A 7,073-nucleotide genomic window follows, 5' to 3' on the forward strand; every position below is an offset into this window, starting at 1 on the left:
CAGGTCAGCCTTCAGGGTTTAGGGTCTGCTGGCACATACTCCCTCCCCTCAGGCTCAGCCCAGGTCTGCCCCAAAAGGAGTGCTGCTGAATGTCCCATCGACAGTGAGCCGGTGGCTTTGACCCCACTTGGAAATGCAGACAGCACGGGGTGGGAGTGCTGGTTCCCAGCAATGCTACTTCTTCCACCTGCACTGCATTTTACTGAAAATCTGAACTCCAGAACCATACTACCAGGGTTCAAATCCCAACTTGGGTGGTATTAACACTGAACACTCTGCTTCAGTTTCTTCCCTTGTACAGTGGGGATAAGAATGGTTATGCATGTCTTATGGGGCTGTTGTGAGCACTAAATGATTAAAAATTTTAAAGCACTTAGAACCAGCCCTGGCACAAAGTGAGCCCTGTATTAAGTGATTGCTATGGTGATTTTTGTGACTATTGTTACTATGAATTCATTCAACCAACATGGGTTATATGTGTGGAGCCAGATGCTACTTCCTGGCAATCCAGGCGTTGGACTTAACCACTCTGAGCCTTGCTTTTCTCTTCTGTGAAAGGAGGATAACAAAATTGTACATGTCACAGGCTGGTGGTAAGGACAAGGGGCTCATCGCAATGCCCGGCACGCAGTGAGTGCTTGGGGACTCCTAGGCTCTGAGATGATTATTGACATTGGTGTGACTGTGATTCCTGCTGGCCATCAGGCCAGGCCCTCCATCGCTGCCCTCGGAGAAACTTACAATCACCTTGGACAGACCCACTTCTGAGGCTAGAAGGTCACTACTTAGGGTCTGGGTGGCCCTCATGTCCTCCCTGGATTCTCCCCGCCCCACCCCCCTGGCACCCCTAACCTAGAACTGTGACCTGGCCCTTCCTGATGTGCCCCTCACCACCCCCCATCCTCTCCTGGCTTTGGAGGGAGGTTTCTCAAACATTGATCGGACTACTGGAAACCCCCAGTAACTTCACCACTGCACATAGATTGTGATTCAAACTCCTTACAGGGGCCCTCTGCTCATATTACTACGTTATCCTGGGCCCTGTTCATCCCTCCCCAGTCCCACTGAGGCCAGGGGTCTCTTTGTCCCATTCATAAAGGCACATGAGAGGTGAATAAATGTATAACAATGACTGCACATAGAGGGTGCTCAGTAAACCCTTGTAACCAAATAAACAGGTAGCTAAGCCCTGGCTTCAAGCATCCTTTAGAGAGAAGATGATGCATCTTTGTTATTATATAATAAAACAGGTTGAACTCCATGCTGAAAACTCCACTACCTGGTTTCCACCGATGGGCATGGGAAGCCTTCGTCAACCTATCTCAGGAGGAGGAGAGGAGTGATGTTACCGCCTCTCCCTGAGGATGGCTCATGGATGGCTCTCCTCAACCTCCTTCCCCACCCACGCCTGTCAAAAGCTGCTGGGTTTAGATGCTCAAGTTTCTGTTCCGTATTATGGATCATTTAATATTCAAGAGATGGCATTAAATAAATATGTGAGCAATTATGTAATGTGTTTGGAAACAATCTGGTTCGTCCCAAAGTGCTTGGGCGAGAAACCAAACTTCAGCAAAGCAAGAGGTCTGGGTGGTGTCTGAGGGCTGAGCAGGGAGGCACGTGGCCCGTCTGCTTGTTTTCTCCCTCCCTGAGTTCAGTCTGTGGTTACTCATCTTCAGGCAGGCACAACGGCAGTAGGAAGCCAGTGATGCTGCCTTGCACAGTTAGAAGCTCAGGGTTGCATGCTGGCTGCAAGGTTTCTTCTCTCTGAGCGTCAGTTTTCTCATTTGTGAAAAGGGCTAACAGCGCCTGCTAGTAAGGTCAAAAGAGATGACGACTCTAAGCTCTGGCTCGGAGGACAAGCTTGTGCAACCTAAGTTGTGTCTGATGCTGAAAGATGAGCAGTGAGAGCTCTGATCTATTACATGTCGGGTCCATTGGGCATGCACTCCAAGATTTGTTTATCACCCTAATGTAAGGTTGGTCAAGCGAGGCAAATAGCAGTGGCCCCAAGAAAGGGCTGTAGGAGCACAGAGGAAGACATGGTTGATTTCAGTAAGCAGCCAGAGATTTCTCACAGAGCTGCCATATATGCTGGCTCTGGAAGGTTGAGTGGTGTTCTGGCCTCAGAGAGGGCTGCCTCATTTAACTAATATTCATCAGGCACCTAGCAGGTCTATTCATTTGATAAGAATTTAATGAGCACCTACTATGTTCCAGCTACTCTGCTAAGCACTTTACATGAATCATCTGCAAAATACCATTTTATAGATGAGGGATCTGAGACTCAGAGGGGCTGTCCCAGTTGCAGAACTGGTATTTGAACCTGGGACTGAGTCCAGCTGCCAAACTCTCAATAACCAATAAACATACTACTGCCACCCAGCTGGTCTGTCCTGTCTTCTCTGTCAGCACTTAGCACATGTCCCAGCAAGCCCACCTGACTACCCCACCTCCAAGTCTTCATGTGCAGGCTGGGGCATGACCCAGAGGGTAGAAGAACGAAGAAGGACCAGGTAAGGTGGCTGGCTTTTCATTCAGGCACCAGTCTATCCTCCCAGGGCAGAGGCAGTGTCAGATCCACCTGGGCTCCCCAGTGCCAGTGCTGGGACAGAACCTGGATTGATAACCATCTACCATGTGATGTGATGGGGCCTTCCTCCCCCACAGTCTACACCATGCTCCTAATTCAAATGCCATAGGGCTTCCAGGGAATTTCCCCAAATTGGCCCAATGTTGCATAAATAATATACATGTCCCAGTATGATGACAGAGAGAAGAGAGCTGCTTTCAAACACTGTGTTCTTGCTCAGTTGACCCTCCATTGGCAACCCGCACTCCCAGCATCTCTCTTCCCAGGTTGATACCCCCCAACCAAGTCCCCGTCTCCAACTCACCCCTCCAGGTCTTCTGGTTAAATGAGAGGTGTCAGGGTTTGGAAACTGAGGCCCATGTCTTGCTGGCTCTAGGGACTTGGTGACGAAGTTCAGCTCTGGAAAAGAGGAAAGATGGCATTAGTTAGGGGTGGGTGACATGACAGGGACCCAGGTCAGAAAGGAGAAGGGAAGGTAACCATGGTGTGGAGTGTCCCCGATGTGTTGGCTCTAGGCTAGGGACAGGTTTGACAAGGACTTAGTTCTTGCCTTCTGCATTCAGACCAGCCTGGGTAGGCTTTGCCCCTCCTGGGCCCAGAGCCCATCTCAGGGGTGCAAGTCCACCTGCTTACACTCAGGGAGGGGTCTGCCTGTCTGAGACTGGGAAGGCTGAGTGGTAGGCCCCAGAGAGAGGGTTGCCTCATTGAACTAACATGCATCAGGCACCTAGCAGTTCTATTCACTTGATAAGTATTTCATGAGCACCTACTATGTTCCAGCTATTCTGCTAAGCCTTTTACATGAATTATCTTTGCTGGATCTTCATAAGATGCCACTGTTGTCCCCATTTTACAGATGGCCTGTGTGTGGCCTGTGAGGGCAGAAGGAGTGTGAAAGAGTGGTGTGTGTCCTAGAGAGACAAAGATACTTTCTTGGGCAAGTGACTTAAACTTCCTGAGCCTCCCAGACAGAGATACTTTCTTGGGCAAGTAACTTAAACTTCCTGAGCCTCCTTTTCCCCATCTGGAGGATAGATCATAATACCTATTTTTCAGGATTTTTGTGAGGGGTAACTAAAATATAATATGCATAAGTACCGTGGGTCTTAGAAACACCCAATAAACAGCAGCAGCAGAGGGCACTGGGTGCTACATGGCTCCCTGTCAGCTTCCTTCTCTCTCTCTCTCAATCCATTTATTCATTTAATTGTATTTTTTTTTTTGAGATGGAGTCTCACTCTGTTGCCCAGGCTGGAGTGCAATGGCGCGATCTCGGCTCACTGAAACCTCAAGTGATTCTCCTGCCTCAGCTTCCCAAGGGGCCAGGATTACAGGCACATGCTGCCATGCCTGGCTAACTTTTTTGTATTTTAGTAGAGATGGGGTTTCACTGTGTTGCCCAGGCTGGTCTCCAACTCCTGAGTTCAGGAGATCCACCTGCCTAGGCCTCCCAAATCGATAGGATTACAGGCATGAGCCACCATGCCCAGCCCTGTTTGTAACTTTTTATTTTAAATAGTTATCGATTCAAAGGAAATTGCAAAGAAATGTACAGAGAGATACCATGCACCTCCCTCTGGACTTCCCCAAGGTTAACTTGCACTACTGCAGCACGCCATAAAAACCAGTCATGTGACATCATACAATCTACAGAGCTTACATGCAGCAGTTTGACGTGTGTGTGTGTGTGTATGTGTGTGTGTGTGTGTAGCTCTACGAAATGTTACCTGTAGTTTTGTGTCACCACCACCACTACAATCAAGATGTAGAACTGTTCCATCCCTACAAGGCTTCCTTGGGCTACCCCGTTATAGTCATGTCCCTCATCCCTAACCCCTGGCAACCTCTAGCCTGTTCTCTATCTCTCTAATATTGTTCTTTCAATGACATTGTATAAATGGAGTAATGCAGTATATAACCTTTTGGGACTGGCTTTTTTCACTCAGCAGAATTCCCTGGAGATTCCTCTAGGTGGTTGTGTGTAACAAGAGTTCGCTCCTTTTTATTGTTGGGTAGTATTCCATACGTGGATGCATTACAGGTTGTTTAACTACCAATCAGTGAAAGGACATCTGTGTTACTCCTAGTTGTGGGGTATTATAAACATTTATGTAAGGTTTTTTGTGTGAACAAATGTTTTCATTTGTTTGGAATAAATGCCCAAGAGTGCAATTGTTGGGTTGGGTTGTATGGCAGTTGATTTTTCTTTTTCTTTCTTTCTTTCTTTCTTTTTTTTTTAAGAAAGTGTCAAACCGTTTTCCAGTATGGTAAATGACTGTAGCATTTTACATTCCCACTAGCAATGTACGAGTGGATCCAGTTTCTCTGCATCTTCATCAACATTTGGTGTTGTCACTATTTTCTATCTCAGCCATTACAATAGGTGTGTAATAATATCTAATTAAGGTTTTATTTTTCATTTCCCTAATGACTAATGACGTTGCACATCTTTTCACGTGCTTATTTGGCATCTATATATACTTTTTGTTGAGATGTCTTTTGCCCATGTTTTAAATTGGATTGTTAAGTTGCTGAGTTTTGAGACTTTTTTGTATGTGTCAGATATCAGTACCTCATCAGGTTTTGTGGTTTGCAAATATTTTCTTCTAGTGCATAGCTTAGCTTTTTATCCTTGTCACATGATTTTTTTTGTCTTTTTATTCTTGTCACAGGATATTTTTTGCCTGTTTTATGGATTTGCTCTCCTCCTCCTCCTCCACCACTAGTTCCCCTTCTTCCTCCTCCTCCTCCTCCCTCCCTCCTCCTCCTCCTCCTCCTCCTCCTCTTCTTCTTCTTCTTCTTCTTCTTCTTCTTCTTCTTCTTCTTCCTCTTCTTCTTCTTCTTCTTCCTCTTCTTCTTCTTCTCCTTCTCCTCCTCCTCCTCCTCCTCTTCTTCATCTTCATCTTCCTCGTCTTCATCTTCTTTCTTCTTCTTTCTCTTCTTCTTCTTCTCTCTTCTTTCTTCTTCCTCTTCCTGTCTTTCTTCCTCTCCTTCCTCCTACTCCTCCTCTTTCTCCTTTTCCTCCTTCTCCTTCTTCTTCTCCTCCTCCTCCTCCTTCTCCTTCTTTCTTCTTTCTTCTTCTTTTTGAGAAAGGGTCTCATTCTGTTACACAGGCTGGAGTGCAGTGGCATGATCATAGCTCACTGCAGCGTTGAATTCCCAGGCTCAAGCGAGCCTCCTGCCTCAGCTTCCTGAACAGCTGGGACTACAGGTGTGCACAACTACGCCCAGCTAATTTTATTTATTTTTAATAGTGGCAAGGTCTCACTATGTTGCCCAGGCTGGTCTTGAACTCCTGGGCTGAGGCAGTCCTCCCACTTTGGCCTCCCAAAGTGTTAGGATTACAGGCATGAGCCACCACACCCAGCCTCTTACTTTTTGTCTACAAGTTTTATAGTTTTACATTTTACATTGAAGTCCATGGTCCATTATGAGTTAATTTTTATATGTGGTGTGAGACTTAGGTTGAAGTTATTATTATTATTTTCATTATTTTTGCCTATGGGTGTCCAATTGCTCTAGCACCATTTGTTGAAAAGGTTATCATCTTACTCCATTGAATTGCTCTTGTACCTTTGTTAAAAATAGGTTGGGCATATTTGTGTGGGTTTATTTCTGTGTCATCTATTCAGTCCATTGATCTATTTGTCATATCTCTGTCAATACTACTGTCATGATTTCTATATAATAAATCTTGAAATCACATAAACTGATTCTTCATTCTTTTTCAAAATTGCTTTAGATATTCTAGACTCTTTGCTTTTCCTTACAAATTTTAGAATCTTTTCCACATCTATACCAATTTTTCTGAGATTTTGATAGAAATTGCAGAGAACAGACATCTTTGCTATGTTAAGTCTTCCAATCCATGAACACAAGTATCTTCATTTATTTAGGCTTTTAAAACTTCTTTCATTTGTGTTTAATAATTTTCATCATATAAATCCTTTAGATTTATTAAATTTATACCTATTTCATTTTTTTGAGTGATTGTAAATGGCATTGTATTTAAAATTTTGGTGTCCACATATCCATTGCTAGTGTATAAAAATACATTTTTTTGTATGCTTAGTTTGTATCTTGTAACTTTCCTGAACTCACATATTACTTCTAGGATGTTTGTGTTTTTAGATTCCTTGGGATTTTTATGTAGACAATCAAGTCATTGCAAAAGAGTTTTATTTCTTCCTTTGAATTTGTATGTCTTTTCTTGTCTTATTGCACTAGCTATAGCTTTCAGCACTATATTGAATATAATGATGAGACCTGACATCCCTGCCTTGTTCCCAATCTCAGGGGAAAACATTAAGTAAGTATAAGTATAACATAGTTTTTAGAAATGCTCTTTATCAAGGTAAGGAAGCTTCTCTCTATTCCTACTTTTTCTGTGTTTTATCACGAATGGGTGTTGAATTTGCTTTTCCTACATTGATGGATACCATCATGTGATTTTCTTCTTTAATCCATTAATATGGTGGATTAT

At 44.1% G+C, this 7,073-nt stretch overlaps 1 protein-coding gene across 1 annotated transcript in view; it reads right to left on the bottom strand.

Moving 5' to 3' along the window:
• Positions 1–2,989, bottom strand: part of ATP2B2 (ATPase plasma membrane Ca2+ transporting 2) — a 214,905-nt gene extending 211,916 nt beyond the window's left edge. The window contains exon 1 of the mRNA XM_030927870.1: positions 2,895–2,989. The gene's annotated coding sequence lies outside the window, so the exon portion shown is untranslated. The remainder of the gene's footprint in view (positions 1–2,894) is intronic.
• Between the last annotated feature and the right edge of the window lie 4,084 nt (positions 2,990–7,073).

The sequence above is a fragment of the Rhinopithecus roxellana genome, chromosome 1, assembly GCF_007565055.1.
Source record: "Rhinopithecus roxellana isolate Shanxi Qingling chromosome 1, ASM756505v1, whole genome shotgun sequence".
Taxonomy (NCBI): Eukaryota; Metazoa; Chordata; class Mammalia; order Primates; family Cercopithecidae; genus Rhinopithecus; species Rhinopithecus roxellana.